Raw genomic sequence first — 12,519 nt, 5'->3', positions numbered from 1 at the left:
GAGCTTCTGCTAACAGGGCACATAAGGAAAATCGTAGCAGCAGTGCTAGGGTTAGACTTCATGAGGCTCATCTGTGTCCAGGGTCTGAAGATCTTGGGACTGTCAGAGAGCCAGCTCCTGCTTCCTGGTATGGGGCTGAGTATCCTGAGCCCAGCCCTATACCTGGACACAGACAGACTGGGCTGCTTACAGGAGCTTTTTGCTGCTACCTTCCCTAATCTCTGTGCAGCCATTCCTATCCCCATTTTAGATACACCCCCAAGTTATTCTCTACCCAGCAAGTGGCTGAACTGGGGACCTATTGGAGTAAGAGGAGGCCTCTGCATCATGAATTCTAGACCCACACTGACTGGGTGTGTGGTGGGATCATTTGTGTAGCTGTGGGTACTTTGTCCCACTGGGAGGAGAGACTTGGCCCTGTTTGGCTCTGCAGAGTCTCCCAGGGCCAACACTGAGCACAGGGCACTCCCAAATCCTCACGCCAGGGATCTCTGGCTGTGAAGTAGAGGTTCTTGCTCCTTATTCAGCAGGGTAGAAGGGCTGGGGGAAGATTGCAGGATACAGAGGGTCCCAGTGAGTTGGGGGCTGGGCTAGTTGTCATTGGCATATGTGGGAACAGAAAGTTGTTGCACAGGGGTAGACACTGGAAAGGCTAGGCAACCCAACCACAATCTTGGACTTCTGGAGGTGCTTGGGGCTGGTGTTTCCTGCAGCCCTGTTTTTGGAGCCCATGAGAATTGACCAGGGGAACCCTAGTTGGCTGAAAGCACGGCTCTCACCTATAAGCCCCTGTAGAGGCAGTGACTGTGCTGAGGAGCCTCTCAGGCCCAGGGCCAGTATACAGGCCTGAAGGAGGCACAATCCACCCTTTGTTTCCAAGGCAGCCGAGCCTTCCAGCCAAGAGGAAATGAGAGGAGCAGCAGCCAGCAGTCCTTGCCAGCCTGCCTGGGCCTGGCCGCCAGAGCCTGGCCCAGCCCAGGAGCTGCAGGGCCCTGCTATGGGGAGGGGCAATTCATCGTCCAGGTCTGCTCAGTTCGGCCCTAGCTGGCATACCTGTGAGGCAGTGGAACCTGAGGGAGCCTCAAGGATTCTGAGACATGCATACAAAGGGTAGAGAATCTTGAAGGGCAAGACTGACCTAAGAAGGTTGTGCTACCACAAAGTCTCTTTACCCAGGCCCCAGGCAAACACTCTTGAAGAGCCCTTTATTGGAAACCCGGGGGAAGGGTCCCAACTGCGTGGTTCCAGCTCCTCACCAGTCTGTAATCCACCCTCACAGCCCAGGGGCATTTTGGGGGACTTGGTCTCTTGAACCTGCAGGAAATATGATCTGGACTCCTGTTTTGCATGTTCCATGTGTGCTATGGCCAGGTCTGGTATATGGGTCCTCCCAAATCCTGTCCTTCGTATTGAAGACATCCCTCTCACTGTGACCTCCAGCCTCCCATCCCACGTTCTTATTAGAGAGTGGTAGAAACCAGTCAAGGGTCTATGGGATTAGGTTCCCTGTCCTGCTGTCTAGAAAGGTTTTGCTCCTGCCACCTCCACTTCCCACCCGTGGACTGAGGTGAAGTTTCTACAGGGCATCTTCTGGCTCACTGAGGAGTCCAGTCTGGAGAGCCAATCTTGGATGGTCCCAGGCCCACCTCAGAATCCCATCTCCACAGCTACTGATGGAAGTGTACATATGTGAGTGTGTACATATACTCCTGAGACTCTGCTGTCCCCTCTCTCACATTTCCTCAGAAGCCCCCTAACCCACATGTGGCTTGGTCAGATGGACAACACGGCTGAATTCACATAATGATCCCTTGGGCCCCATAGCGCTAAGGTTGTTCACTGAAACCCTAACTCCCCCCCCCCGCCCCCCAGCAGGGTCTCAGACAACAGCTAGGCAGCCAGATGTCATCTGCTATTTCCTATTTTGTGGCACCCTCCAACTTGGCTGGCTTAGGGCTGAAAACAGCTCTGAAGACCTGTCTTAGCTCCATGCTTACGTCCTGGATTCAGCTCTTTATCCAGCTGACCCCGCCTTTGATCCTGACAGGCCCAGAAACCCTAGGGGACCAATGTCACCTAGAATATAAATAGTTCTCATGTCACGAGCCTCGGAAACTTAAACCTCAACCTTTATGACAGATCCTCTGGAAGGTCCTGGGACCTGAAGCTCATCTAGAAGTATGAGGGGCCTGAAAAGCTACTCTTGAGGCCCAGGGGTCATCACCTTCCCCAGAAGTCTTGGGTTCAGCTGTATGGTTGAGTGCTTGCACCCAGGACTGCATTACATGGGCTTGAGTGGAGCTCCTGTGGGGTCCTGTCTAGGGAGCAGGAGGATGGCCAGTGACTAGGCCCTTTGAACCAGCATGTTGGCTATGTTAGGAGTAGGGAATGGTTTCTCTATTATTTGGGGCCTTGTACATTCACCTATAGGAGAGGAAAAGTGTACCCAAGCTTGAATACCATAAACCCTTAGGCATGTCTGTGCACTTGCATGTGCTAATCCTGCCAATCATTAGTCATCAGGGACCTCTCAGACTCACCCACAGCTCTGTAGCCTTGGACTGTGGTGCCAGCAACTGCTAAGAAGGCAAACACTCAGTCTAGGGGTAGGATAGGGCAGTATCTCCCTGATCTGTGAAGGAGTTCACCTTCACTCTTGGTAGATTCCAAGTATATCTGGTACTGTCCTGGTTCCCCAAATGGCCAGCATCTTCCTGGCTATTTTTCACCCCACTTTTGGTGTATCCATCACATGGAGAAGTTCTTGGAGCTCTGAACACCCTGAATTCCTATAATATGCTACACATCACTAGCCCAATGCCTGAATTCTGCTAATCAGTAGCAAGTCACTAAGGTATGGTTGACTTCTAGTGCTTCCATTGGGGCTTAGTCCACCCTCTGTCTAAGAACCTCAGAGCTCGCTCAGGAAGCCTGCCAGAACAAAACTCGGTTGACTAGGAACACAGGCCCAGGACTGCCTAACACTGAGGCTGATAGTCCCCTAGCCTGGTAGACAGGTTCAGGGTGCTGCAATCAGAATAAAGGGACATGTCACATTGTATGAGAGCTTCAAGGCAGGCACCAGGGACCCCTCTATAGCTCCTGGTCTGACAAGGCTGTGAAGAATAACTGGAGGGCCACATGTGACAGGCAATACTTGGCTTTCTTTCCAGGAACAGTCTTGCCACACACAGGACATTCACTTGCTGAAAAGATCCTACTGGGTGGCATGGGTAACTTCCCCAACAAGGGTACTTGTCAGCCCCTATAGAAGACTCTGTATACATAGTAATTCAATAGTGGACATTAGGTACTTGCTGGCTGGGTGGCTCTAAGTTCTGAATTATTTGTGGATGCTGCATCCACAACATCCAAGCATGGCTGGGCTTGGAAAGAAAGGTCCCCAAGGCTGTCACTCTAGGGATTCAGAGGTCTAATTCTCCCAGTGACCAGGGGTATGTCAGTCCTGAAGGTTAAAGTTCAGAAACAGCATACCAAGCTGGGCAGGGCCCACATCTGAGTGTACAAACAGACCCTTGCCCTGGGTTTCTGGGAGCCTTTGACTATGGTGGGGAATCACTTCTTTCTTTGGAGCATAAATTTCTAAAGTGAATATTGCTCAGATAATATTGCTCAGATGAGGAGCCCTAGGTCAGCATAGGGCTTAGCTGAGAAAGCTGGGAGGCAGAAAGGCTGACTCCACCCTGCACCATCCAAAGATCTCTGATATTCTGCTGGATGCAAGCAGCTGAAGCTTCAAAGGGCCACCATGTACTCAGTTCCCCCCACAAACATGGCGAGCACCTTCTGTCTTCTAGAAGTTTGACTGCAGGAGGGCTGCAGAATCAACAGCTTTTTGTCTTGAGCTTTATTTTTCCAGCCATGGCAAGGTCGGGTGGCTGCTTTCGGGACAAGTAACCACAGGTTTGTCAGCCTGGTGGATGCAGACTTCTGCCCCCGCAGGAGATCTCAGAGCTGAGGGAGCGTGCGCAGGACAAAAGCTTGTCCCTGCCAAATTGCAGCACTGCTGGGGCCAGGCCCCACTGCCGCACACCTCTGCTCCCACTGGCCTGTCTGGAAGCCTAGCCATTTGGAGCTATACTGCTCATGGTGTTAGTCTCAACGGGGCCTTCAGTTTCTTCTCCTTGGCAGGCACCTCACCTCCCCCTCTGAAGATGAACTCTGTGTTCCTGTCTGGGTGGAAAGAGCTGGTTTATCCTGGCCCCTGTAAGGGTCACTAGCTTCAGGTGTTGGAGGCATCTCTTGGTGAATCAGCACAAACTGCTTTGGGCTGTTGCTTCAGTTTCCACTGGAAAATAGCTCCCTGGAGTGCTGGCTCCAAGCTATGCAACAGTTGCCACTGTTCTGAGTAATCACTAGGCAGACATGGCCTCTTCTGCTGGACCTGTCCAGGGGGGAAGACAGCCTTTGGTTTATGAGGGACAAGAGAGTTAGCCACTCAGAGGCCTCTGTCTTAGAAACTCACCAATGTGTCCTAGAGTAGGCAGCAACTAAAGTAGCTTCATAGTCAGGTCAGGAGTCCACCCCCAAAGTAAGCCTCACCAGGCCCCAAATCTCCCAGGTATCATTCTATGTGCCCAAGAAGCCATATACCCATACACATGAGTCTGTATATAAGTGGGTGTGTGCATTAGTGTGCATCTGCATAGGCAAGTGTGCTCAATGTGTATTAACTCTACAGTGTAGGGTCAGAACAGAGCTCAGAATCTCCCAGTACTTCTGCAATCATGGGGAGACCTGGTTTCTGGAGAGAATGTATCATGAGGACTCATGAATGGGTTACATTGGGTAGCAAAGGGCAGGCTCCCTGTTTCCTAGTGTCCTTTAAAGAGGATCCCAAGGGTGAGCCAAACAGCTTCCTGTTGGGCTGAGGCTTCTTGAGCCTCTAGGCACTTACATGTCAAGCCAGGTTCCTCTTCTGCCAGGGTTCAGGGCCTGTGTCCACCCACCCAACACGAACCTCCTGCCCTGTCCTGTTTTCTTTGGAAGGCAGAGGATGTTCTTTGGTGCAGTATGGTTGATACACCAAGCTACAAAAGGACCCACTGGGTAAACTGGAGGTCTCAGCCTCTGAGTAGGCTGGACCCTCAGGAGTACAGGAAGATCATTCTGCTTACACCCAAAACATTTAGAAGCTTCAGGGACAAGAATCATGCTCTTCCTACTCAAAGTCCTGGTACCTGCGGAGGACCACAGGCTATGAGCTCTGGGAGCTGAGGTAGAGTTTCTTGAGTAGCACCTGGTAAAATGCTTGCTCTGCAAGAATGAAGAATGGATTTGACTTCAACACCCACACAAAAGAAGATGAAGCTTGTAATCCCAGTCTTGGGGAGGCACAGAGGGATTCCTAAGGCTCACTGGCCAGACAGCCTGACCTAGGTGATGAATTCTAGGCCAGTGAGAGACTGTGTCTCTCCTCCAAAATCAAAAGCATACGAGGAATGACACCTGAGGTTGTTCTTTGACCTCCATGTGTACATGCACATCCATACATGTGTACCCCACACATACATATGTACTTGTGTACAAATGAGTCTGCAGAAACACGCATGCACACAAACACACACGACTTCGAGTAGCTCAGAACTAGGCATAGAGGTTGCCTGCCTACTCCCTAGTGGTCAGACAGATGACCAGCAGGCCCTTCAGTTCATGTCTGGCAACTCAGGGCAAACCAGACCAGGAGGCAGGAGCTCGAGATGAGTAAAGGTGGTGATGATGCAGAGAATTCGAGAAGTCACAGTGTATCCTGTCCTATTCTCAAAGTATGGGATTCTGCTCTACCAGAGTGGGCAGGAGGAAGAGAGTAAGGAGCCTCTTGGATCATCAGCCCCAGGGGTCATGTGAACAGGGCCTCCTGTGGGCAAAGCCTTTGTGCTTCTTCACAACAGGAGAACTTGATGCCTCTTCTCATGTTTCCTGCAGTGTGTGTGTGCAAATGCACACCAGGGCTACCTCCACTCCCGCTGCCTCAACCACAGACAACAAGAAGGGCCTGGTTGGATTCTACAGCTGAACTTTGCAGAGAAAACAAACTTTAACAGAAGGGCCTTCTGCAGTGCTCCAGGGCCGTGTACTCAAATCATTAGCCAGTCTGTCCTCACAGAGGTCTTGGCTCAGAAAAGTCCTGCGGCGAATCAGTTTTCTGCCAAGTGTCAGTCTGAGATGTAAAAACAGGGAAACCAGAAGCATTAAAACTAAGCAGGATGGGAGGGTCGTCTCAGCAGGAAGCAGGCCTGAGACGTGTCTGTGGCCCAGCCAGCAGTAGCCTTCCCACATGCACCTCACTGGGAGCATTTAGCCAATCCCTAGGGGAACTGCAGTGTCTTCACTTCCTGTAGCCTGGGACCTGGTGTCAGGACCAGATTTCCCAGGACCAAAAAGAGACAAACAGCAAAAACCATGGCCTCCTGGTCTGGGGCCAGTTACATTTTCCACATCTTCCTGGTTTCTCAAACACTGGGTTTGAGAGTGATTCCCCAAACACAGTCCACCTCTCTTTGCACACCACTGGATACTGGATGCCAAGAGAGTCACAGTGTGCAGACTGCTCCCACAAGGCCTCAGGTCCCAGTGTAAGTGGGTGATATAAGGAGATTCCAGGCTACATTCTGTGGGGTCAGCATATGAACAGCAAAGGGAGCCAAAGGCACCCATCGTGGAAGAGACAGCCTTGAGGTATGGCCTGCAGGCTATACATGAGGCAAAGCTTCATTTTCCCTAAGTCTGGAGCCCAAACCCAGGCATATTTGTGTCTTTGGGTCACCAACTCTGACACCCTCAGATCTGGATTTGGGTTTCTTTTTTTTTTTTATTGCTTAGAAATTATATTTTTTAATTTAATTTGTTTGTATGAGTATTTTTTTTCTTTTTTTTATTCTTTTTTTTTATTCTTTTTTAATTAAAATTTCCAACTGCTCCCCGTTTCCCATTTCCCTCCCCCTCCTCCCACATATTGCCCCCTCCCCCCGCTCCCCTCCCCCTATCCCCACTCCACTTTTCCTCCCCCCAGTCCACTCCCCCTCCCTCTCGATACTGAAGAGCAGTCCAAATTCCCTGCTCTACAGGAAGACCAAGGTCCTCCCACTTCTATCTAGGTCCAGGAACGTGAGCATCCAAAGAGGCTACGCTCCCACAAAGCCAGTTCATGTATTAGGATCGAAACCTAGTGCCATTGTCCTTGGCTTCTCATCAGCCTTCATTGTCTGCCTTGTTCAGAGAGTCCAGTTTCAACCCATGCTTATTCAGTCCCAGTCCAGCTGGCCTTGGAGAGCTCCCAATAGATCAGTTCCACTGTCACAGTGGGTGGGTGCACGCCTCGTGGTCCTGATTTCCTTGCTCATGTTCTCCCTCCTTCTGCTCCTCATTTGGACCTTAAGAGCTCAGATGGTTGCTCCAAATTGGGTCTCTGTCTCTCTCTCGATCCATCGCCAGATGAAAGTTCCTGTGCCATTCTCCTTGGCCTCTCGTCAGCTCTCATTGTCCACCACATTCAGAGAGTCCGGTTTTATCCCATGTTTTTTTTTTCAGTAGCAGTCCAGTTGGCCTTGGTGAGCTCCCACTAGATCGGCCCCCCTGTCTCAGTGGTTGGGTGCACCCCTCATGGTCCTGACTTCCTTGTTCATGTTCTCTCTCCTTCTGTTCCTCGTTATAACCTTGGGAGCTCAGTCCGGTGTTCCAGTGTGGGTCTCTGTCTCTATCTCCATCCATCGCTAGATGAAGGTTCTATGGCGATATGCAAGATATTCATCAGTATGATTATAGGATAGGTTCATTTTAGGTTCCCTATCCTCAGGTGCCCCAATGAACTAACTGGGGACATTGCCCTGGGCATCTGGTAGCCATTCCAGGTTCAAGTCTCTTGCCGACCCTTAGGTGGCTCCCTTAACTAAGGTATGAGTTTCCCTGCTCCCCAATCCAACCTTCCTTTAACCCCAATCACCCCGATTCCCCCAGTTCCCCTCATCCTCTCCTTCACACTTTTCTCTCCCCATCACCCATAATGGGATAAAGGGGATTCAAATTGGAAAGGAAGAAGTTAAACTTGCATTATTTGCAGATGATATGATAGTGTACATGAGCGACCCCAAAAACTCCACCAAAGAACTCCTACAGCTGATAAACGCCTTTAATAATGTGGCAGGATACAAGATCAACTCCAAAAAATCAGTCGCCCTCTTATACACAAAGGATATGGAAGCAGAGAGGGAAATAAGAGAATCATCACCTTTCACGATAGCCACAAAAAGCATAAAATATCTTGGGGTAACTCTAACCAAGGAAGTGAAAGATCTATTTGACAAGAACTTTAAGGCATTGAAGAAAGAAATTGAAGAGGATACCAGAAAATGGAAGGATCTCCCTTGCTCCTGGATTGGGAGGATCAACATAGTAAAAATGGCAATTCTACCAAGGACAATTTATAGATTCAATGCAATCCCCATTAAAATCCCATCAAAATTCTTCACAGATCTTGAAAGGACAATAATCAACTTCATATGGAGAAACAAAAAACCCAGGATAGCCAAAACAATCTTATACAATAAAGGAACTTCTGGAGGCATTACCATCCCTGACTTCAAACTCTATTACAGAGCTACAGTAATGAAAACAGCGTGGTACTGGCATAAAAACAGATCAGTCGACCAATGGAATCGTATAGAAGACCCGGATTTTAACCCACAAACCTATGAACAACTAATTTTCGATAAAGGAGCTAAAAGTATACAATGGAAGAAAGAAAGCATCTTCAACAAATGGTGCTGGCACAATTGGATGTCAACCTGTAGAAGAATGAAAATAGACCCATATCTATCACCATGCACAAAACTCAAGTCCAAATGGATCAAAGACCTCAATATCAATCTGAACACACTGAACCTGATAGAAGAGAAAATGGGAAGTACCCTACAACATATGGGCACAGGAGATCGCTTCCTATGTATAACCCCAGCAGCACAGACATTAAGGGCAACATTGAATAAATGGGACCTCCTGAAACTGAGAAGCTTCTGTAAAGCAAAGGACACGGTCATTAAGACAAAAAGGCAGCCTACTGACTGGGAGAAGATCTTCACCAACCCCGCAACAGACAAAGGTCTGATCTCCAAAATATATAAAGAACTCAAGAAACTAGACTTTAAAAGGATAATTAACCCAATTAAAAAATGGGGCACTGAACTGAACAGAGAATTCTCATCAGAAGAAGTTAAAATGGCCAAAAGATACTTAAGGTCATGCTCAACCTCCTTAGCGATCAGAGAAATGCAAATCAAAACAACTTTGAGATATCATCTTACACCTGTCAGAATGGCTAAAATCAAAAACACCAAAGATAGCCTTTGCTGGAGAGGTTGTGGAGAAAGGGGTACCCTCATCCATTGCTGGTGGGACTGCAAACTTGTGCAACCACTTTGGAAATCAGTGTGGCGGTTTCTCAGAAAAATTGGGATCAACCTACCCCTGGACCCAGCAATAGCACTCTTGGGAATATACCCAAGAGATGCCCTATCATATGACAAAAGCATTTGTCCAACTATGTTCATAGCAGCATTATTTGTAATAGCCAGAACCTGGAAGCAACCTAGATGCCCTTCAATAGAAGAATGGATGAAGAAAGTGTGGAATATATATACATTAGAGTACTACTCTGCAGTAAAAAACAATGACTTCTCGAATTTTGCATGCAAATGGATGGAAATAGAAAATACGATCCTGAGTGAGGTAACCCAGACCCAAAAAGAAGAGCATGGGATGTACTCACTCATAATTGGTTTCTAGCCATGGATAGGGGCCACTGAGTCTATAATTTGTGATCCTAAAGAAGCTAAACAAGAGGGTAAACCCAAGGAAAAACATATAGATATCCTCCCAGCTATGGGAAATAAACAAGATTGATGGGCAAAAAATTGGAATCTTGGGGGGTGGGGTGGGATGGGGATGAGGGGTGATGGGGAGAGAAAAGTGTGATGGATTTGGGTTTCTAAGGATGACTCGTACTTTTCCTTGCTCCACATCAGCTTGGGGGCGTGGCTTTTGTCCACCCTAGCCCCTAACAAAGGAGTGAGGATTATGGGATGAACCTGTGTGGGCTGTGTGCTGTCCCACTCCACCCCATCTAGCCCTTGGCCCCTGAATCTGACAAAACAGACAGAGGCCATGGGGGCGGGATACAGGAGGGGCTGAGGTAGAGATGGTGAGAAGACACTCTACCGTGGTGCCCGAGTCTTGTCCCTATACCCTTTGGTTCTTCCCAGACCCCACCCTATGTCACCTCCCCTGCTGTCCTCTCCAATGGCTGTCAGGCTTGGTCAAACCTAGACCAAGTGACCAAGGGGATTGCCAGACACCAGGAAGGGAACCTGGGCACCCTTTAATAACCCTCACACCCTGGATACTCCCTCTAAGACTTTCCCTCAACAGGGCCCTGAAGTCTAGGTCTTTCCCATGCTCAGTTCAGGAAGAGCTGTGAAAGACTCAGAGGAGTTCAAGGTCATATTTCTCAGTGTTTCTATGGTGGGAGAAAAGATATTTCCTGAAAACAGATTCCTGAGGTTTCTAAAGTGCCCTCACTCCAATTACCAAATTCCTTCCTCCTCCTCCTCTGAGAGCTACACGGTGCCCTATGTCATAGAGAATGCACCTCAGGCAGCCTCAGGATACAGGCACAGCACTGGGGTCCTGGGTCTCCTACCTATAACCCTAGGCAGCTAGAGTCTCTTCCAAGTATTCTGAAGGTCCCCTGGGGAGGAAAGTTTGGGTTCCTGGCTGGACACACGCAGCTCTGAGGCCCCAGTGTGCTCTGTAGGCTGACTGACACTGAGACTGGTATCCTTTGCTCAGATGGCAGCCTTTGAAGGAGAATCCTGTTACACTGTGTTGTATGCTGTGTGATCACAGGAGCTCTTTTGGAGGGAGCTTTCTGAATAAATGTAACAACAAATGACCCATTGCCTTCAGAAAATGAGGTGACATTTCCCCACAGACCAGCCATTTTATCAATAGCTTTTCAGAAAATCTTTGGATTTACCTAATCTTGTTCATGGATGTTCACCAATTCTTGCCCATTCTGATCATGTTGAACCTGCAGCTACTGTCCATGGAGATGGCTATATGAGCGGCTACCAAAGCCTTATGTCCTTCACATACTGTTGACCTGGGGTTGAAGTTCACCTAGTCATGCATCCCCAAGAGCCTGCATAGACCAGGGTGGCCTCTGCTTCTCCTCATCAAAGTTGTGTCCCCTTTCTGTTGGTCTAATCAATTCTTACACTCTGTGGGAAACTCCAGACTCTCAGAAACCTCTGGTTTCTGGTCTGGTACAGACAAACTTCTGTCTGCCTGTCTATCAGTCTGCCTGAGGATGAACTGCATGGCAGGGCCCAGTTGACCCTGGGTGAGAAGAAAAGGTGAGAACTGGTAGATGCTCATACACGTGGCACTAATACTCCTGTCTGACAGTAGCAATAGAGACTGACATGTCCATAGATAGGCTGGAAACAGAGCAGATCTAGGAATAAGGGTCTTGAAACACTGGTCTAAGCTGCTTACTGTTGTGCCCAGTAAAATAGTTTAATTTTTTCAGATTTAAAAAAATTTGAGGATCAGCAAAATAGTTTAGTAGGTAAAGGCATTTGCTGCCAAGCTAATGACTCAAATTTGACCCCTGAGACTCACATCATGGAAGGAAAGAATCCACTTTTGCAAGTTGTCCTCTGACCTCTATAAAACACACTGTGTGTGGCAATGCACTGACAAACCCATATAATGAATAAAAATATATGTAATAAAAAAAGAGAATTGAATGTGGTGCTGAGCAATGAACGCAAGTTTTTGCACAAGCTTTATCACTGAGCTATTGCCAGTTCCAACAGATTAGTTTTGTGTATGGTATATGTACTTGTGTACATGCAGATGTGCATGCAGGTGCACATGGATGGGCACACATTGCATAAGGAGGTCAGAGGCCAACATTAGGTATCTTACTACTATCATTTTCTCTACCTTTATTTTTTAAGACATGACTTTTCAGGCTGGGCAGTGGTAGCACACAATTTAATCCTAGCAATTGGAAAGCAGAGACAGGCAGATTTCTGAGTCTCTCTGATCTACAGAGTGAGTTTCTTGGACAGCCAGGGCTATACAGAGAAACCTTTTCTTGGAGACACCCACCTAAAAAAGACAGAGATTTTCACTGAACTTGAAGTTTATTGATTCAGCTATGCTGGCTGGCCAATGAGCTTCAGCTAGCTCACCTCTCTAGAGCCAGAGTTAAAGATATTCACCACCATTCCTGTTCTATATGGGTGGTGGGAATCTGAACTCAGATTCTCATGCTTGTGTGGCAAGCACTTTGCCCACCTCCCTAGCTCTCCCGAATAGTTTAATTTTTGAAAAGAGAGACAGAGGAATTATGGAGCAGCAGTATCCCCTGAAATCCAAGACAGCTTACCCTGTGCTTCCCGTAAGTGACTGCATAGGGACACATCTCTATTAGTG

This window comes from Chionomys nivalis, chromosome 6 (genome assembly GCF_950005125.1).
Source record: "Chionomys nivalis chromosome 6, mChiNiv1.1, whole genome shotgun sequence".
Taxonomy (NCBI): Eukaryota; Metazoa; Chordata; class Mammalia; order Rodentia; family Cricetidae; genus Chionomys; species Chionomys nivalis.
Note: the sequence above shows the minus strand (reverse complement) of the source record.